Source organism: Rhipicephalus sanguineus, chromosome 8 (genome assembly GCF_013339695.2).
Source record: "Rhipicephalus sanguineus isolate Rsan-2018 chromosome 8, BIME_Rsan_1.4, whole genome shotgun sequence".
Lineage (NCBI taxonomy): Eukaryota > Metazoa > Arthropoda > Arachnida > Ixodida > Ixodidae > Rhipicephalus > Rhipicephalus sanguineus.
The window spans coordinates 81,602,155-81,624,620 of record NC_051183.1 but is presented as its reverse complement, the minus strand read 5'-3'; the positions used below and the strand labels follow the sequence as shown (position 1 = coordinate 81,624,620).

General features: G+C 44.5%; 1 long non-coding RNA gene across 1 annotated transcript; it reads right to left on the bottom strand.

Annotated features, from left to right (window-relative positions):
• Positions 1-3,317: 3,317 nt before the first annotated feature.
• Positions 3,318-21,594, bottom strand: LOC125759684 (uncharacterized). Its single transcript, XR_007417305.1, has 3 exons — positions 21,477-21,594; positions 9,147-9,334; positions 3,318-3,660 (listed from the first exon to the last, which is right to left on the bottom strand). It is a non-coding gene; the product is annotated as an uncharacterized LOC125759684 (long non-coding RNA).
• Between the last annotated feature and the right edge of the window lie 872 nt (positions 21,595-22,466).

The following is a 22,466-nucleotide window of genomic DNA, read 5'->3' as shown; positions in this document are numbered from 1 at the left end:
TATGACTGACAAGAGTTCATGGCGAACTTAATGATAGGTCCTAACGTGCAAATCATGACACGCATGTCATGTGCGGCATGATTTACATGACACGGTCTCGGGGCGCTCGCGGCCGTTTAAATGAATGGATATGTACGAAAACTGGTATGACGAGACATTTCGATAAGACGAACATAATTGACACGTAGTAACATGAAAATCATGACATGCATGTCATGCACGACATGATTTACATCCCATGCTCATGGTGGACTCGCGGCCATTTCGCTCGTTTGATATACACCGAAATTGGTATTGTGCGATGTGACTGTATGACGAACATAAATGACAGGTCCTAACATGTGAATTATGTTATGCATGTCATGTACGGTATGATTTACATGACACTGGTATGGTGCGCTTCCGGCCGTTTAGATAACTGGATATATACCAAAATTGGCATGGCATGACAGGAGTGCGTGATGAACATAAATGACCGGTCATGCAGTGTATATAGCAGAATATACGTTTCATTGGAATGGTATATACCACATTGTGCATCCACGCGTGCATGGCAAATATGCGATATATAGTGAACTAGGTGCCATGGCATGAATAATTTCATTTGGCTCAAAAATCAACAAAGCGATGTATGCAGCCCTTTGCTGGTTGCTTCGCATTACATCGATTCCCACAGTGTTTGGGGTGAAAGCGTTTGAAGCCAAGGTGCTATCATTACCTCACCCATTGTATATATTGCTATGTTTTTTTATGTAATTCATTACTATTTACTGTCCTGTTCCATTTTCTACATTTGTGATGTGTATATGTCCGATCAGAATTTGCTAATTTTATTTGTGTAAAATGATGTTCTCTAAGTGCGTCTGAGTTGTGTATGACATGTTTTTATTATTTTGGCCGACTATTTCGGAGCAAGAGCCTCCGTCAGGTTATATGTAGTCTTTTGCTTTTGCTTCGTATTTTTTTCTGTCATATGTACAGAAAATAAATCAAATCTCAAATCTTTCTCTTTCCCATCAAACGCGGAAATTGACTGTCGCAGTCGACCACCATCGCGCGGCGTGGGCTTCAACGCGAGTGATGCAAAAAATCATCAGCACTTTCTTCCGTCACCATATGCCGTCGGCACGACGTCACAATAGCCAAAATTTGTGACGTTACAGTGACGTCATGATGACGTCAATGTGAAGTCATGATATTACATCGTCGCTTGGTCAAACGCGGGCCGATCATGGAGGCAGTGCAAAAGCAGGTCCGGCAGAAAGCTTGCAATGCCTCCGATCCCGCAGGCGGTGCAGAACTACGTTGGGTTCAGAAAGATCGAGAGGAAATAGAAGATAGCTTTCGCCTTCGAGTCGCCTTGGGCGAATGCATGCGGGGCTCGGAGAGCTTTTTATTCCGCGTACCCTAGAGGCATTCGGTTTCAGAATATGGGGGAGACATGACAATAAACAAGGTAAATCAATTTAAAAACACGATAAAGAACAAAGAAATAACATTCTGCACAACGCAATGCAACATTTAAAAAGCAGGACATCTTCCAGGATGTTACATCTGCTCAGTACACGTGGAAATTCAATAAAATATAGAGAGAACAATATATCTTTATTGAAATTTAATCATCATTTCGGGTCTCTTGAGCATTCACCTAAGACGACTCGAAGGGAATAGCCATCTTTTGTATTGATCGTTTAATGTATTGATCCTACCCCGCCAACCAACGACACCTTTCCGCTCCTTCGTTGTGTTGCGCTGCCTCCAGGATCGGAGGCATTGGAGGCTTTGTGCACCTTCCCTGGTTTCGCACTGCCTCCGGGATAGACCCAACTTTGACACAGCGGTGATGTGGTGTGATGACATCATTATGTGCCGTCATGGTAACGTAAGAAATAATGGTGATATGTGACGTGTAGGTAACGTCATGGCGTGATCATTATTTTATGCATCACTCGTGTTAATGCCAATGCCGCCGACACGAGACGCTGGTCAATATTCGCCTTTGATGAGGCATATAAGGCTTTCGCCTTAAAAAAAGAAGATGGCTTTCGCGATCATGGCATCTTGCGAGAATACATAAAGGACCCTTTGAGTTTCTTAACACGAAAATGTTTTATACCGGGGTCCACCAAGGCTTCAGTGACGTATTTCCGTCAGGGAAATGACGTCGAAAGAATTGACATGATCAGATGGCAAAGATAAATATGTTCCATGAACGGGAGTTCCACGACCTCTCGATATACGATAACAGATGCAGGGCATGCTGTCCACAGCGCCTTTCATCTCTCACAAATTCCTCTCGCAATGATCTTGGTCGGCGGGGTAGTAAAGGCGTCTAGTAAAGTAATGCATCATGACCGTGGGCTCAGCGATTAGCACCTGCCACGCATCGTTGCTACGCGTCCGTCCCATCCGTCGCGTTTCGCGTGGAAGTGCTATTCTGGGAACGCCTTAAAGGGGTACTGACGCAAAATTTCGCGCCCGGGATAGCGTGATGGGTCGATTCCCGTGTACGTGCGTGTACCATCTGCAAAATATCGACAGCAAATAAAGCTTGGAATGTATTTTATATTAATTTCGAAGTTCGCGAGCCCGATCCAGCATGATAGGCCGCACCTGGTGCATTGACACCCTCGGAGGTGACCCGAGGTGAACCCCCTACTTCCTCTACGTAACCGTTGCAGCCGGTACAACCCTTACAAAAATCCCATATATGGACTTATATAAAAAAAGCCATATATGGGTATATTAAAAATCGGGCAGATATGGACTTATATGGCCATATAAGTGCATATCTGCCCAATTTTTAATATACCCATATATGGGCTCTCATATATGGCCTTATATGGTCATATAAGTCCATATCTGCCCAACTTTTAATATATCCATATATGGGATCCCTATACAATGTCATATATGGCCATATCTGGCGAATTTTTATATGCCCATATATCAGCTTTTTATATTTTGGGTCGTAATCATAACATAACAGCGGAAAAGACGATGGACGAACACACAGAGACAGCACGATTTACCGTCGTTGTGATATTTTGGGTGTCATATACTGCTGCACCAGGGCAGTGTAGCATATTAAGCATATAAAGACAGGGACCTAGAGCTACTCTACGGTGCACATCTGAGGAACAGTGTTGCCATCAAATAATAAGTCATGTTTCATTGGTACTTATGGAAAGTTTGTTGGTGTCAGCCAATTCGAGAACTGTGGTGGTTCCTATCACTACTTCTATTAGACACCTTACACTGCCACCTAGTCAATTGCGTGAGAAAACTAGTGTGTGAATCTCACAGGGAACTTGTCATTCCTGGAAATATCACATCAATTTATGCAACTGGTTTATCCAACCACATGAAGCCATGTTTATGAAATAATTCGAATTCATTGAATGCATACTGCCTTACTTTCAGAGACATCATAAAAGAAGTCTTAATCAAAACATCTGTTACCCATATGGGCTGCTGGGGCAGACTCGGACTGTTTAATATTATGAAGCTGCAAAAAACAGTACATGATAACACTTGACGATGGTTGTACATGCAGATGAACCACCGATTTATTCTTTCGGCCTTCTGATAACTTTCAGCATGCCCCGCTCTGCCTTGGAAGAATTAGCTTCAGGATTCTCCGTGTGGAACTCGAACCATCTGAAATAAAGCAAAAGTGAATTTTATTTTAGACGAAATTTTCACACAGGACACAAACACTGAAATCTATTGCCAACGGAACAGTTATGAGGTGGCTGTGCAACCTGCAAAAAGTGGTTAGAGCCCTAACAGATATAACATGCTTATCACATTTCAAGCACTGATATTTAAGCAGAATGTAAATAACATGAGTAGCATAGTCACTCAGCTACAGCGTGCAGCATTTCTTCAAGCAAACAGGTCTGAAAATTCCACACGCATTACAATTCACTACTCGACCAAAACTGTGTTTGTAGCACTCACAAAACCAGTAAAGCAATCAACAAGGTGGTGACCAAACAGTTCCAATGTAATGTATAAAGAGTGGCGACAGTAATGTGCTGGTTTAATAGGAAAGCTCATTTAAAAAGCTTTAGGTATAAAATTTTGCCACAACAGATCATGAAATGTGTCCTTCATAATCTGAATATTGCATGCATCAAAGGTTGAATTGGTGAAGTTGAGGCATGATAGCTGCAGACTTATTTAAAAAGCATGCAGTTCATGTGTGAGAATGGTGAAAATAAATATTACGTATCAGGATATGTCAAGTCATAAACTCTGTGTGCTGCATTGTTTTCTGGTTTAAAAATAGGAGACATATGCTGCATTTTTTCCCAGCTTAAAATTGGTTTATGTTGAATTAGGGTGTGTTAAAAACAAGTGGGTGCCAGAACCATCTGTTTGAGAACTTTACCTCCGTATGTCCCAACAGCAAACATGTACATTTTTTTCATTTGCATTATTTTCTCTAAGGGAACCGGGGGGTGTCATATTTTGTGGAGCCATCGTTTTGCTTTTCAGCTCCATTTGGTTGCGGCCCTGTGTATTGCTAAGGCTCCTTGAGAAAACACCTCGAGAGAATAAATCAGTTGTTCTTGCATGCTAGATTGGACAGTCATCTATATGCCTGCTTAGCCCAAAGACATCCTTGTGCCTTACTCTGTTCCCTATAACAGGTAATAAACTTTTCCCAATTGAAAACAAGAATGAGGAAGGTTATTTTAGGCAAACTAACTTTCGCTAACTTTCATATTATGAATGTAACAGGTACAGAAGAACTGAGTGATTACAGTGAAAACTCGATCTAACAAAGTGATAAGGATGCTTGAATTATTTTGTTAAATCTGGAAGTGTTCTTTACGCATAGCATACAAGAAATAACCTGTGTAGCTGTATATATCGCATGACTAGCAATTTTTTTCCAAAGATATTCTGCTTCAACGTGCCTTACTTCAAATTTCCTCACTTCCTTTACACGAGTCGTGTTTCCTGCATACCAGTCGCGGTCACTCTGCCTTACTACAGTGAACATGTGGCCACGAGAATTTTTTGAAATGCTGCTCTATTAGCGGAGTTACATGCGTATGATGATCAAAATGCAGCCCTCCCTCGTTTCACTCTTTCATGTGCTACACTCCATTAGTTAACTTATCTCTCCTCCTGGGCAAGTATTTCTCCTCACCGTGCGAGAAGGATAAGCAGCAAATACGCATACCTGCAGGCAGACAAACAGGTTCTCTCCGCTGCTGACATGACCAGATTTTCTGGTCCCGTCACTACCAACTCTGGGGATACCGAAAGGCCCAAAGAGGAGCACAAGATTGTTTTTTATTCCATGGCTATGTTTGGCATTGTTTATCGTTGCAAAAGTTTGAACTCGAAGCACACATTTACTTGAAATGTTAAAAATAGTGAAGCTGGTTTTGAGGCCCTTCAGCATTAATTAGATTAATATGCTTCTTTTAGTTAAAATTCAATTAATCTTTTACTGAATCAAGATTCTGATCTAACAGAATCACAAATAGGTAGGCGAGTTGGTTTGGGTTCATAAAGAAGGGACAAGGGGGCAGCGCTAGGACGAATACAAAGGACGAGAAGACAGGACACAGCGCATGGCCTGTCTTCTTGTCCTTTGTATTCATTCTAGTGCTGCCCCCTTGTCCCTTCATTTTGATCTAAATTTTGAAATAGCCATTATTAATTCATACTGATTATTCTAACTTTTTTTCAACAATCACACAAATTATATAAGTCCATTTCTGTTAGCCTATCCATTTCTTAAGCCAATCCTCCAAAGTGGGTGTTGTTCAGAGCGCGATGCTCTCAACCATTATTGTGAGAAATACGATTACCGCATCAAGTTCAACAATGCCGGTGAAACTGACACTAAAATTAATTCCATGAAGAGACTTGGAATCATGGGAGCTTCCAAGCTCATATGTGCACAGCCTTCGAGGGCACCAGCAAAAAAGGGCAACACGATTGCATTGATCGTAATGGAAGAAAGTACAACAGAAAAGCGCTTGTATCTCAAAGGATTTCAAATACAAACATGACTTCCATTTTCTTTACTGGCCAATTGTACTATATACAATTCACCCAGTCTGTATTGTGCTCAGTTGTTTCTTGCATGCTCCGTCATCTTTTTCTTATCGACATTGTTATGAAGTTGGTGCAGCTGCTGTGTAAGTCTCCCTGGTGTAGACACTCGCCCAGTCTGCTCAGGGAATCTTGCAGAAAATGCCTGTAAGGACTTCTTTTGGCAGCTTGTCTTTTCCCCATATGAGCCCTTGCCCAAGTTTGTACGCAGGAAGGTTAGCAGCCCCAACATCATAATTACACTGTACGCGTCATGAGGTCTCACTTACCCTGGCATGTAAGAAGCGCATTACTTCTGTCGGATACTGGCAGGCCAGGAGGGTTTGGACAAACAGTGTTCCACAGTTTTCATGTAATCAAGAGTGGAACTATTTGTCGAAAAGTACTTTTGAGTTTTGTACATTTAGGAAGTCAGGTCTTCAGGTTTCGTGCAAATGCGACTGTAAACGGTCCAAGAGGGGCAACTGTTGACCTCTGGCAAATGCAGACATTATGCACAGATGGGAAGACATTAAGCTCAGTAAAGTGGCTGACTGGGCTAGTTGGTTGTGCATACTTAAGGTTAACAGCGCGAAAATAAGACACGGCGGACAGGAAAAAGAGGCGGACAGGAACACGGCGGACAGGAAAAGGACAGGAAACACGGCGGACAGGAAAAGGACAGGATACACAGTCCCTGTGTATCCTTTCTGTAAACACTGAAGGAATGCAGTGTTCTGTTCCTGTTTGCCAACTCATCCAAAAGAATGTTAATTTCTAATCTGCTCCACCTCTGCTGTGAATTTACTGGAATCTACCCGATGGTTTAACCCTTTCCTTACCAAAGATGAGCCGAGCTCGTCCACACAATTTGTACCATACCGCTCACACCAAAGACGAGCTAGGCTCGTCCACCCTGAAACAAGCATTTGAAGGCGTCGCAGTTAAGCTACCCTGATTCAATTAGCTGTCATCTCTTTGGCTTCAACAGATGGCACAGTAAAAAATTAAAAAATACGCTCAAAACATGCATTTCAGTCAAGGAAGGGCTTGATTCTGGCAACTGGAATTAGAAAATGGCATCCTCCTCTGTGCGCAAGAGGTGCGTGCTTGCTTGCAACAGCTCCATTCAAAAAAAAAAAGTGCTTGTTTGACAAAGTGTTGTGAAATGAAGAATTGCAGTTCTCCTGTGAATGCGGCAGTGACTACAAAAAGCAGCATAGTTTCTCTAAACTGCTGGATTCGGATGACGATCGTGCCTCAATACGTCGACAGAGGATGCCGTTAGATGTAACCAAACGCCTACCAGCACGTTAAAGGTTTGTTTTCAAGGACTCGCTAGTCCAATTGCGCTTTACATTTCAAATTTCAAAGAGACATTTTCTGCACTGAAGGCTGGAGATGTTAGGGTGCTTTCCGTGGTGCAGTGCGGTGAAGTCAATCATCTGCATATTTTATAACATACAAAAAATATGTCGCATGTATAATGCTAATAAAGTGTCCTTGAATAATTTTTTTAGTTGTTTCAAGACACTTAGAATCAACCAGCCAAATAAAAAATATGGGTATTTTTGTATCGATTGTGGCCAAAAAAAAAAAACTCTCCAGGGAAAGAGTTAAATGGGTGTAAAAGCTTTCAGAGCAGCACACTTAATCAAGCAAAAACAATAATGTACTATCTGCGTCAAATGAAACCCAAACAGTGGCAAGCCTTCACAATGGTACAGTGCGCGCCGTCCTGTCATTACCATTGACAGGCGCGTGCATCCGGTTTGGCCACACTGCACATACGCGCACCCGTCCCTGGTGATAACTGGACGGCGCGCACTATACCATTGTGAAGGCTTGCCGCTGTTCGGGTTTCATTTGATGCAGATAGTACATAACACACAAAAATGCTTGGCTAAAATGTTTGTTTGTTGGGCTGAAAGAAGTGAGGGCGTGATTTTGCAGCCACTGTGACAGTCACCCATTGGTGAGTTGTGGACTTTCACATCAACAACAATGTCAGTGGGCATGGAAGTATACAGTTCTGGTTACTTATATTATCATTGACATGACCATTGAATTGCGTACTGCTGCTCTCAACGCTCATCCAGCCCTACAAGAAAGGTCTCAAATTGATGTTCACGACTTGAAGAGGCTCCTCAGTTTTTCCCTGGGCAATAACTACGTGTGTTTCGAAAAGCCCATGTTAAGTGCAAGTCCAAGGCACACCACGAATCTGACAATGCAGTGGCTAGAATATAATTCTATTGCTTCTTTCAGCCCAAAACCAATTATTTTTGTGTGCTATGAATATTATCTTTTTTTGTGTGTGTGATTAATCGCTCTGCTTTGGAAGCTTCCAAATGCACCTAATCTATCAAGTAGATTTCTTTCAGTTCATGGTGGAGATGGAGGCAGACGGGGAACTACCTTTTTTGAATGTATTGGTAAACAGGAATAATGGAGCACTCTCTTTCAATGTTTACAGAAAGAGTATGCATTGCCCAGTACCTGAACATAATGTTGTTCTTCCAAACACTTGTGAAAGGCCAGTAGTTGCCTCCCTATTGAACCGTTACAGACGTATTTGCATGAAACCTGAAGACCTGACTTCCTATTGTAGAAAAAACCAAAAGAACTTGTCGATGAACAGTTACACTCCTGCATTCATGAAAACTGTGGAGCACCATTTGTTTACGCCCTCCCTGCTTCCCGTTGCCTGACAGAAGTAAAACGCTCCAATTTCTTACGTGCCAGCATAAGCAAGACCTCATCACGTGTACTGTGCGAATATAATGTTGAGACAAGACTTCTTTGCAGATTAGCTGGTTCATACTAAATTCTGGTCTTGCTGCACAAGCAGAAAGAAGAAAAAAGGCCACTCTCTATCCTGTCTCTCTTTTTCCTTCCTTCTGCTTGAGCAGCAAGACTGGATTTCCGGATGACGTTGAGGCTGCTGACATTCCTGTGTAAAAACTGAGGCGTGCACTTGTAAGTGGACGACGTCATTGTCACCATTGCGCTTTTTGTCGAGGTTGCACTTGGATACTATTATTCGGCCTAAGACAGAACAAAAAGAAGACCATTCAGCCACTCACGCTGCCATGCATAAAGTCCCTCCAAGGGCGATGACCTTGATCTTTGATGAAACAGCAGCATGAGGCACAGGCGATGCTTCAGTTGTGCAATGTTTCGTTGTGCGATAGTACTTTTGCTGTTTCTCTGACAGAAAACACCGCCACCGCCACTTTTGGTTTTCCATTTACAGTCGTGGGCCAAGATCGACCTGCACAAGGTCGCAGAAGAGGTTTTTAGAGTTTAAAACATGACATCCAAACTTCTGCAGAAGAAACAGCTCCCATTTTGAAGAGGCGAACTCAGGCATTCTTTCTTAGCAGTTAAGCTCTGCATTTGCAACCTCCATTTTACTTATTTTTCTGAACTGCCACAATCCATCTAAAGCCAACCGTAATGTTCAAGGTGAATGTTTATACTGTATGTAAAGAGAGCACTAAGCTAGGTCACGGCAGCACAACCACAACTCCAGTTAACGGGATATTCTGGGCAGCATTTTTTTTTTAAATGGCACATTTGGACACTGATGGTGCAACTACATTGAAAGAGATGCAAAAATTACCTCAGGGTGATTCCACGAGAGATCGAACATGCCTGTCCAATCGATATTTTTGTTTTGCCTGGGTTTTTTATATGTTATGTGGCCACATTCAGAGCGCACGGAACCGAAAATATTATTTCCAAAAAACGCTCCCAGCGTGCCAAAACACTATTTGGAGGTGGCCGTGTGGCCATCCTGTTTTAGCTCATCGCAATATTTTTGGATTTCACGGGCAAATTTAACGCGCAGTATAAACGTGGCGTTGAAATTTTTTCTGTTGGTTTTATTATGCATTACTGTGAATTACATCCATGCTTTTTTTATGCTGTCCTCAAAAGGAAAAAAATGTGAAAAAATGCCAAACACAGCCCAAATCAAAAAAGTTTGCTAAGTTTGATGCGTCTTGGCGCCTTTTCTATTTCACACAGACACTTCAGAACAATGTCAAATGTAGAAAAGAACATTTCCAACATTTCTATAGGAGATCGTTTTCCTACGGGCAGCGCAAAAGAAGAAAAAAAAATAGTTAGAGAAGCCAGTTTTTTTAAAAAAAGGTCCATTTTCAAGAAATAAGATGAAGAAAACACCGGTCTCAATTTTAACGACAATTTCTTATCGAAGAGCGCTTATGTCAGTGAAAACACAGTTTTAATATCATATGTCCTCATTTGCTTTGTTCACGAGATATAACGGGCCAAAATGACCCTTACTGTGTGTGCTCACTTAGTGTGTTCAGTGGTTATCAGCTTGCATTGTGCGTAAATCTACTTTGCTCTGGTAGCTTGTCAAGAAAAACGTGTTCTCAGATTTTATTTGTGTCTAGCGTGTGCGAAAATGGGCTGCTGCCATCCTCTGAAGGGCTAACGCGTATGTAGTTTGCAGCCTAGAACCTCACCTACAGGCATCAGAGGAAAGGTGGGCGCACCTGTTCAACATATCAATCGCTTCTTCTTCCTGAAGAAATGCCTCGACTACCTCATCGCAATTCTCATAGATGTAGACAGGTTTTCCTTGAGGCGCGTAAAACAATGCTAGCAGACCTCACAGGTGTCGCGAAGATCCTCACCCTATGGCAGTAGCTTCTGGAGGAAGACAACAACAAAAGCAGGAATGAAAGAAAAGTGACGCAACGAAAATGTTTTTCTCGGCAATCTTCTTTTTGCGGATGCGTAAGTAATCGGCACAGAATACTCAGACCTAGCCATGGGCTGCATGCATCCCGTGTAGTGAACAGCTAGACCAAGTCGAAATGTTTATACTGAACACCGCCGCACACATTTGCTCACTTAACTACTCATGGTTTCATATTTTATGACCAAGGATGTCTAAATGCTTTGGGGTGTGATAATTAATTTGTGGGCCAGACTCCTTGTCAAAATTAAGGATAATGCCCGTCTGGCGCCACCAGTGACGTCTGCTGTTCTCAACGTGGGAAAGCACTTTAGTAAAGTGCCAACAAAACATCATAAATTGGGCAGCTTCGGCCACTTATGGCTTAATCGTGCCGCACCGCACATTTTCTGGCTGCTGAAATGCTGAGGTAAAGGTTAAGATGATACAGGAAGACGTTACCTGCGACGCCGAAAACATGATAGCGGGAAGCGAAATTAACGACTCAGAAATGACTGAGATAACTTTTTACGTGTGCTGTTTAGCACAGTGTGCGTTGAATGGGGAAGATGGTTAGAGTGTACAATGCACGTAATGAAAGGGACGCAAGCAGGCAGTGAGAAAGCACCTCAATAAAAGTGCGACTGCTGATTGTATAGGTCGGCAAACTCACTCATGAGTCGACTCACTCAGACTCAGATCAAGCCGTGAGTCTGAGTCTGGGTGAGTCCGGCTGAGCAATACGTTGGTGAGTTTGAGTCCAAGTGAGTCCGGTTGAGGGAAACTTTAGTGAGCTTGAGTCCGAGTGAGCCCTAAGCGCAACATATATTTATTGAGCGAGTCTGAGCGAGCTCCACTCTTCATTGCCGACCAATGGACTTATCTACTCACCTATCGGCATTACTATCAGCCTTACACCGGCTTACATTTATACTCAAATCTATTCACATGTGCCTCAACGCACTAGCGTTCATGCTCCACCACAATGTTTATTGATAAGAGGTGTGAGTGGGGGCGGTGGTGCTAAGGGAAGGTTCCATTACCTCCTCCCGCAAACTCTTGCATGGGAAGTTCTTGACAGAAATATCTCGTGTGAGTCGCACATTTCATAAAAACGTCCTTAGTGGATTGCAACCACTCATAACTACTATTTGAAGGTATAAGATCAAAAGGTGTATTGTAGAGCACCGATTATGTGAGATATTGGCGTTAAAGAGCATTTACACCATGATCGGAAAAGCTAACTTTACACCAGCGAACTCATGAGTCGACTCACTCAGACTCAGTTCAAGCCGTGAGTCTGACTCTGAGTGAGTCCGGCTGAGCAAGATGTTGGTGAGTTTGAGTCCGAGTGAGTCCAGTTGAGAAAAAGTTTAGTAGTCCGAGTACGAGTGAGTCTGGCTGGGGAAAATTTCGGTGAGTCAGAGTCCGAGTGAGCTCTCAGTGCAAAATATATTTTTTAAGTGAGTCGGAGTGAGTTCCAATATTTTTGCCGACCTATGGCCGGATTGTGGCATTTAGTTACAGATTAAGCTGGCCTGCCGCTGCATACAGATGCTTTGTTTGGTGTGCAAGGCGAGTTTTGGCAAAGTTACCTAAACCATGTGCTCACGGTGTCTTGCGTGCTCCTGATTAGCGAATAATGGCAGGGTAAGTTCAGGTTGTAGGCTGCAAACTGCGTAGGTATTAGCCCTTTAGCACTTTCGCACATGCTAGACACAAATAAAATCTGAGAACACATTTTTCTTGACGACAAGTCACCAGAGCAAAGTTTTGCTGCAGCAAAACAATTAAAACTAGATTTACGCACAATGCAAGCTGATAACGACCATAAATCGCACTGAAGTGAGCACACACAGCAAGGGTCATTGTGGCCTGTTATATCTCCTGAATAATGCAAATGAGGGCATATGATATTAAAACCGCGTTTTCATTGACATAAGTGCTTTTCGATAAAAAATTGTCGTCAGAATTGAGACCGGAGTTTTTTATTATTTTATTTTTTTGAAGACGAGCTTTTTAGAAAAAAGTTGCTTCTTTTAACTATTTTTTTCTTCTTTTGCGCTGCCTGTAGGAAAACGATCTACAGCAGAAATGTTGCAAAGGCTTTTTTGTGTATTTGACACTGTTTGGAAGTTTCTGTGTGAAACAGAAAAGGCACCAAGGCACATCAAACTTGGCAAACTTTTTTGATTTGGGCCCTGTTTGTCATTTTTTCACATTTTTCTCCTTTTGAGGATGGCATAAAGAAAGCATGGATGTAATTCACAGTAATGTGTATTAAAATCAACAGAAAAAGTTTTCGACACAGAATTTATAGTTCGCGTTAAATTCGGCCGTAAAATTTAAAAATATTGCAGTGAGGAAAAACAGGACGCCGCGCGCCGCTTTCAAATATTTTTTTGCCGCGCTGGGAGCGTTTTTTGGAAATAAAATTTTCGGTTCCATGCGCTTTCAATGTGCCCGCATAACATAAAAAAACCAGAAAAAACAAAAATATCGACTGGACATGCATGTTTGATCTCTTGTAGAATCACCAGTCAACTGAAATACACAAGACATGTAGCCTCGATAGAAGGGAGACAAGACAGAAACGAGACAAATCTCATCTCCTTTCTATGGTGATGAAATATCTTCAGACACTCTTCCGTTGATACCCATTCCAAAAGTTCAGGAGAGGAACGATATTTATGCATGAGCATGCCCCACTACTACAGTGAAACCTCAGTGATACGAATCTCACGGGACTACCAAAAATATTCGTATCATCCAAAATTCGTATCAGCAGAAAGCATGAAAAATTAGCATGCGACAAAAGAAAGCTGGCGAACATTTTCATTTATTGTTTTTCAGGGCCGCAGCAATGTGCGCAAGAACCCTGAACGATTGTCAGTTAAGTTTTTAGATGTCGGCAATCATACCAGTACTGATAAATATATGGCCCATACGCGCATATTTAATTAATGAACCAGGTGCGTTGTAACCCGCGACAGCAGTAGCCCCTTTAAAATTTTAGTATGTTTTTTTTTTCATGACACCGGAGTACTGCAGTAAAAGTAACGAAAGAAGCGCTTTGACGCCATGGATCAAGGCCACAAAATTACAGAACCATGGTCTTGTGTTATGATTTTGTTATCGTGGAGGTGTTGGGGATGTTTTTGGGATATTTACGGCCATGCCCGCACAAGTGCGAAATCAACGGTCGTGCATGTTGACACTGTGAGGCATGACTCCTTCGCAAAGACCGTCCTGGTCTTCTTTTGGTCCTCGTCCACCTTTCATAGGATGTCTGATGCATGAGGCATGCACGTGTAAACACAGTACAACGACAGGAGCCCGCATCGACGCATTAGAAAAAGAAGCATGGCACTAATATCCTCTGTAATCTAAATGCGAAGGCACACGGAGGCACTTAAGAGCTTCAAAGATTCGGGCACACAATCTCGGAGGCCGTGACGCGTCTCTGAGGGTTTATTCTGACCGTAAGAAAAGTGTTTTCTGATACCGTGATTCTGACAATTTGTCGGTGCGGCGCGCATGCCCACGCTTGCGTTCCCGCGCTCGCACGTGCTTGGTGCATCTTCCAGGACAGCACCAACAGCACCTCTTCGTACCTGTGCAGTAGCATACGTTCGTATCAAACGTCACTGGGTGAAAATTGGTTCGCAACAACCGTACTCCATTGCATTGCAGGCTAATGGGCCTTGGCCGGGACCAACGAAAAATTCGTATCACCCCGAAATTCGTATCAGCTGTGATCGTATCACCGAGGTTTCACTGTATTTACACTTACGACAAATGAGATTAGACGATAGTAATACAGCAGCAAAGGCAAATTCTGCATGAGTGGTACCATAAACAAAGCATGATTTTAGAAGCTTGGGGCAAAACAGTGCTGTGCAGAACACATGCTGAGAGCTGTCACATGCTGGCTTCTATTCTGAGCCTCTGATTACAAGGCATTCTCTTGGCAGCCAAATAGAATGTTGAACAAGATGTCAGGACCATAGTTGTGCATACTCCCACGGCCATATTGAAGTGTGTATGTGCCACGGCATAGCGACGACGATGTAACACAATTTTCAGCATGGGCCAAATGCCGCACAGATGTCACGTGTACCTGCCAGGGCATGGTGACGACAATGAAACACATGGGTTCCTTAGTTCAATAAAAAAATGAGGACACTGCTTGTGCAGTATCTATAAAGCCGGTCAATCTGTCATGCTCTCTGGTTTTTCTTGTCTCTCCTACTTTTAGAACGGCGCAACAAGGCAGATGAAAAAATGATCACACGAACACAAGTGCCATTGATTGTTCGTCTTTTCGTCTGAATCGTTGCACCGTGCTAAATCTATGCATCCATACCAACTCGCCCAATTGCCAGTGCTACTGTCCTACTTTGTCACAATATCAAGGCTGCTGAAAGCCACAAAAGTGCGGCTGTGACTTTTGAAGGCCAACCGACTCAGCAACCATATGTGACACTGTACTTTCACTGCTCTTACACTTTTCATTTTCTCCCGACAGTGATGCATAACTAAATGGACTCAGACCCACTTATCCCCCCCCTACCTGTTTTCCAGTTTTCTGTCCCTTTTGCCTGTATAAAACTATCAACTAGCATTTGAGGCTTTGTGTTGTGCGTCACTTTGTTTGTGTCTGCCTCCTAACTTGCGCTGAAATAGTTCTTAAAGTAAGAACAAAAAGTTTTTTAAAAAAAGGATGGCCAGGTAATGCACCGAACCGACAAATGCCAACACCTTCCCTTCATTTGCGCTTTTTAAAGGGCCCCTCACCAGGTTTGACAATTTTGAGCTAACGAGCGCAATGCATACACTGGGCGCTCACGATCACGTCTGCCAAAATTTGCAACGCGCCGCGCCGCGGAAGTGGGTCAAATTTCAAGGTGAATGCTGCTTGCCCTTCCTCTCGCGGGCGCGCGCTTTAGAGAATGAGGGTATGACGTACATGAGAAAATGGCCCTACGTAGATGGTAGTGCTGTGACGTCGCTCCTCTACGTAGACGACTGCGCTCTGACGTCGCCAACAGTAGCACGTGACACTGCGATGATTATTTGACACGACATGTGTAGTTTGTGTAATTTGTTGCTTGAATAGATTAATAAAACTTGAGAGAAATATTGAGACACACAAAGGGAATGTGTGCGTCTTTTTCATTTTTTTTTAGTGAATTGCAGCGAGATGCGGGGCTAATTTGCCTCCCTTTCCCATGCGTTCGTGTCCCCGCGGTTAGCGCATCGAGCCACTGATTGAGCAGACGCGAGCCCTGGAAACAAAAGTAATGTTCTGGCGCGTTCGAGCACTCATTATGCTCGTTTATTCTACCGCGTCCAAGTAAACGTTAATGCGGCACTGGCTCATGACACCGCCACTCTCGTGCCCGTACAAATCTCTCAACTTTCATTTAAACCTCCTTGTGCCCGTCCCGCCTAAACAGGCAGTACACCACAGAGAACGCCGACAAAACGCCCACAGCCGCTACATAAAAACAAACGTAGCGGCCGTGCAACGCCGCTCGCGTGCTCGGGCTGGCTCGGGCACGTCATGCGCACGTGACCATGGATGCGCATGACGTGTTCATGCGTATGTGTCAAGTGAAGAGGGCTGGGAAGGGATTTGGCTTGCTAAGATTACACCGGGCGAGTGGCAAGGGTTTGAAACTCGCCTCCTCGCATCATGGTTTCGCGCCGCTACAAATTATTGTTTTTTCTCAGCTCGTAATGAACCGATTTGAAAAATTCTTGCGGCATACTGCTCTTCATTCGGCACACAACAACTTCCAGCGTCTAACTAAAATTTGCTATGTGGCCTGGTGAGGGGCCCTTTAAGCAGAGCATAACTGAACAAATGAATCGATCAGAGCTAATTGGGATTATATGTGCAGTGCACAGTACCCACGGATTGAAATAGGACACTCTGAGCACATGGCCGTCGGTATATGCAGCGCCGCTCGTGGGTGCTCATGGAACGAAGGTGTTGCATTGGGGTATAGAGCGAGGAGGAGAACATCGACGCAGCAGGTTTGCTCCTTCCGGTCGTCAACTAGTCGGCCTTTTAGTTCACCACACTGCCAGCGTGGCGCTGCAAGGCTTGCGCGCTTTCGTACGCCAACCGAAATGGCTCCCCAGTGCGCACCTCCTATATTGCGGCGCGAGCAGAGGACGCTCTCGTTACACGCGCTTTGGCGATGTGGAACGCACGCTGTGCAAGTAAGACACAGGATTCAGCTAAGAGATTGTGCCTTATATGTGTTCGTTGACGCTACATTGGCCGCTGCTTGCAACACGATGCAGATTGGGCGTTGAACATGGGCGAAGAAAGCGGGAAGAACACAGACATTATTTCATTTCACCGTGATTTGTCACTGCGATTAACCGCGACGATAGCGGGCCCTGCACTTAAATGTTGGCAGAATAGACTGCTTACATGCACACTGTAAGGCACGATCCCTTAGTCTTGCACAGCATTCGTGCTGCATCACCAAAGCGCGTGTAACGAGAGCGCCCTCTGCTTGCGCGGCAATATAAGAGGTGCACACCGGCAAGCCATTTCGGTCGGCATATGAAAGCGCGCAAGCCTTCCAGCGCCACACTCTCAGCGTGGTGAACTACAGGCCGGCTTGTTGGCGACTGGAAGGAGCAATCCTGCTGCGTAGATGTTCTCCCCCTTGCTTTATACCCCAGTGCACCACCTTGGTTCCATGAGGATCCACGAGCGGCGCTGCATATACCGGCGGCCATATGCGCTCCAAGTGTCCTATTTCAATCCGTGAGTACTGTACATTATACATGCTATGCGAGGTGTATGCGACTCCTGAGAGGTACGAGGATTATTTACATATTCGACTGCACCAATTTTCTCTCTAGCAAAGCGGCCTACCTTACCGCGTTGTATGCATGTGTCTAAAAAGAGGAAAGTAAGAAACACTACCGTAAAATCCCGAGCAAGCGCCACCCCTACAGTGAGGGATAATCCGACAAGATTTGGAGGGGGGCCCTTGCTCGGTCATGAATCAAAATTGAAGGTGGCCGTGGATGAGCCGCTAAGAATACAAAATGCACACCCGTGCTTCTAATGAAATGCTTTATTGAATACGCATGCATTCCCTGTTTTCATTCACACTCGTTGGACAAATGAAAACGGCGAAAATGGTGGGAGGAGAGAATGGCTCGCATATTTGAAATCTCCCGAAGAAGGGAGGGGGGGGGGCGCTTGCTCGGGATTTTACGGTAAGCAATAAGTTAGGGAGAAATGAGAAACAGTAAGCATGACAGAGCTGTGCAGGCAGCAGCATTGAATATGTGTAAGGTCACACTTTGTAACTGCGTGCAATACTTTCAATGCACTTATTATAAGGTCAAGAAGCATTAATCAATTTGACGTGCAATTTCTTGAAGTTAGAAACTAATAAAAATAAACAGTATTCAGAAGCTGAAACAAAAGCAAGTGACCACGTGACAGGCTTTTGTTAGGTGATCGGCATTGGATTGGATTGGAATAACTTTATTAACAATGTCCGGAGGCGTGTGCCTTAGCATGCGGCGGGCCGCTCCCACGACGGGACAGTCAGGCCGAGACCTACCGCCGCATCGTGGGCCCTCTGGACAGCCCAAAGTTGTGACTGAATGTCCGGACTCCTCAGAGCGGAGCCCCACTTGCTGGCCGATGCTGTATCAGTGCCACGTACCGAGGGGCACTCCCAGAGCATGTGGTGTAAGGTGGCTAAACCGCCACAATTCGTACATGAGTTAGTTAAGTAAACATCAGGATAAAGCTTGTGCAGAAAGGCAGGGTTAGGATATGTTTCAGTTTGCAGCAATCTCAGTGTCAAAGCCTGCGCCCTGTTTAACTTCTGAGCTGGAGGCGGGAAGACGCCTACCCATAGCGAAATGTAAAGTAATTTCATTGTACGTGGTCGGTTGATCCCTATTTACCAATCCTCCAGGTTGACCCAGAAGTCCTCCATGGTCGCAGATAGTTAACCCTCGCGCCCTGGAGTGGGCCAGCTCATTGAGATTGATAATCCCCCCTACCATTGAGCCCATATGAGCAGGGAACCATGTAAGGGTATGAGTTCTAATTGACCTCTCACCGAGTATTGCTTTGGCCTCTTTACACACAGCACCAACAGGGAAAGCGCGACTGGCCGCCCTAGAATCACTATATATATTTTCGTGATTTTCATCGAGGAGAGCCATGGAATGGCAACCTGCTCGGCTGCATTAGCAGTTTGGGCGTATACCGACGCCGCATTAATGGTAACCCCCTGGTGGTTAATTGCAACTACCGTAAACCTGCCACTGTTGCCGTCATATTGTGCCGCGTCTACGAAGCAGCCACCCCCTTGGAGACCCTCAACGTCGCGGAGAAGGGCCAGAGCTCGCGCTCTCCTCCTGCCTACATTTCGCCGGGGATGCATGTTCCTCGGGACAGGCGAGACGATAATGTTCTCCTTCTGATCTCTCGTCAACCCTTGGTACAGAGCATCAACCTGAGCCGGTGGAGTACCTATATCCGCGAGAATTCTCCTGCCTGCTTTTGAGCCAGAGAGTCGAATTACCTGTGCTCTTTCTTGCGCTTCCGCGATTTCCTCCAATGTATTATGAATTCCCAACTGCAGGAGACGATCCGTGTGGGTATAATTGGGGAGCCCCAGGGCACTCTTTACCCCCCTCCCAATCATCGCATTAAGCTTATCCCTTTCCACTCTCTTCCAAACGTGCATTGCCGCCACATATGTAAAATGGCACAACAGAAAGGCATGGATAAGCCTGACCAAGTTATCCTCTGATAACCCTGCCCGTCGATTAGCCACCCTCCTAATTAGCCTAATAACACTATCTGTCTTTTGCGCTAATCTTTGAATCGTGATGTTATTGGTGCCCGTCGCTTCCAGCGTCATACCTAGGATTCGAATGGAAGCGACCTTGGGGATTAACCCACCACTCTTGGTACGGAGGTGGATGTCGGTCTCTAGTGGTGGCACCCAGCCTCTCGGTCGGGGGGCCCCTCCTGACCGGCTTATACAGGAGAAGTTCAGACTTCTCCGGGGAGCAGGAAAGACCTGTGCCCTCCAGAAAGCACTCGGTAGTGTCGATTGCCTCCTGCAGGGCAGCCTCTACAGCGCCATCACTACCTCCCGGACACCAAATGGTGATATCATCTGCGTAAATTGTGTGACCAACATCCTGAATTCCACTAAGCTGCCGCGAGAGACCAGCCATGGCAATGTTAAAAAGTAGGGGTGAAAGAACAGAGCCCTGCGGGGTGCCCCTATCGCCCAGGACTTTCACATCCGATTCCAGATCGCCAACTTTAAGGATGGCTCTCAGACTGCTCAGGAAGGATCTGACAAACGCATGAAACGAGGAACCTAGGTTGAGACCAGAGATTGCATTCAGAATGAAATCATGACGGACATTATCAAAAGCTTTTTTTAAATCCAAGCCCAGGATCGCCCTGGTATCCCTAGTATGATTATCTAAAATTTGAGTCTTAATGATTTTCATAGCATCCTGGGTGGAGAGGCCCGGCCTAAAGCCAATTAAGTAATGAGGAAAGATATCATTATCTTCTATGTAAGCCGCAATTCTGTTCTGGATAGGTGTTCGGCATAACAGCATGAAATTTGCTTTGTCAAGACGTGTTTATATATGCACAATCTATTTTATTTGTTCTGAAGCTTTAAATGGGCAACAAAAGCATTACATAAACAGCCTGTTGCTAAATTTTATGCACCTACGTGTCTTAGCACAAACAAGATGAGGACAGAAGGTAGACACGTAAGAGTGCTGGTCCTGTTGCTACGTCTTTCTTCTGTCCTTGTCTTGTTTGTGCTAGCACACTTACATTCCTCATGAGACAACTAGCCTATTCAGATCCTTCTGCCTCCTAACGTGTTTACATAAGCAACCGCACAGTACCATGCTAATTAAACCATTACCACACAGCAGTGTAATGTATACAACTACGTGAAGGCAGTACACTCATGTATAAAAAGCAACACTGACAGAATATGAAATCTGCTGCTTCGGATAAGGTTCAGATGGTCACTCTGACAGAATATGAAATCTCGCATTGTGCATGCCAGCTTTCATAATCGTGGATGCTCGTTCGTACAATATTACTGACAAGTGAAGGTGATACACACGCACCATACTGCACGAACACGTCTCTACGCTATGCTGAAAACACAGCTCCAGCTAACTATCAACATTATTACGTTTACCCAGTTCAAGTCAGTGTCTAAGCGCATAGTCAACACTTCACCATTAGTTTCAGCTTATTATACCGCTTCGCACACGAATCGCATTGCACACGAACGTGAGCACAAGGCTGCACAGTAAATGGCGTTGCAGCATTGCTTTGCTGTCTTAACAACGATGCAATGCGAGTGACGCCTGCGTCCTGCTCACTATGATGCTCATCAGACAAATCGATCATCATACGCATGCATGTTATCTCAGTTGTTACAAATTTCCTTCCGTAAAGCCGTACCGATGCGTCGTGGCTCTTTCTGCTCGTATGAGCGTGGTCATAGCGAATCGGTAGCGGGGACAATGACAATGTTTGTCACTCGCAAATGGGCATAAGGCTGCGTCTCTACAACGCCTCGTACGCGTGCGATAACACAGCCTTCCGCTGAGTTGCGTACTTTGCATAATAACATGTGCCACTTACCTTTCATACTGTCACGCAGTCGGTAGCCGGTCTCGTGTCGGTAGCCACGGGCGTCAGCCATCAGCTGCGGACATGCTGCGGAGTCCTACGAGCGCCCGTAGTACATTTCTTCGATTCCTTGAACGACTCGTACGTGACTGGCGCTCCAAAAAACGCACGACTTGCGCACGATCTTTGCACATCGCAAAAGGGAGGGCGGCACGTTCTCAGATGAAATTAATGTTCTTGAAGACGAAGACGTAACGAGCTCACGAGAACAAAAAATAAATGACATTTGGCTTTGACTGTGGATGGCTTTGGCTCGTAGAGTTGATGAAAAAAAAAAAAAAGAAAAATATGTGAGCGAGTCAAATTAAAAAGTGCACGCATGTTATTCGAAAAACATAGTTTACAATGAAAATAATAGCTTATCTTGAAGAGCAATTTATGTAATGTAAGCCAAATAGTACTTCAGCAGATTTGCCTTTTTTTGTTGTTTGCGTTTTCGTAGCAGACGACAGGCTTCTAGCGCGGACAGTGCGCTTTACTTTTCCATCGGCGGTCGAAGCAGTGCTCTGCATTACTTGTATGTACAGTGCGTTCTTATTTAATCAGAGGTCGATTAAAAAATAGTAGAATTTTCACATAAGACAGCATTTTCTCTTTCAAACAGTGGCATTTCGTACGTACATTGCGTCGAAGCAAAACGAATTAACAAGCTATCGTACTCTGCTGGTGTCGCCGCTACGTACTTACGACGCTAGCACGTACATTAGAGCTCCCTGTACGGTAGAAAATCTTTGTTTATTGAGGTAATTAGCCTTTGTTCAGTGCGGAGTTAGTGATCGAGCGAGATCGCAACTAGCGCGTCTCGGAACAGTACGGAGCTATTCATATCTAGATCACGCCGGGTGTTGACGACGTAGCACTGATTAAATTGGCGCGATGGTTATTAAGTAGAACACAGATATTATAGGTCGCAGCTTTTACTAAAAAAAAATGAAGCCTTGG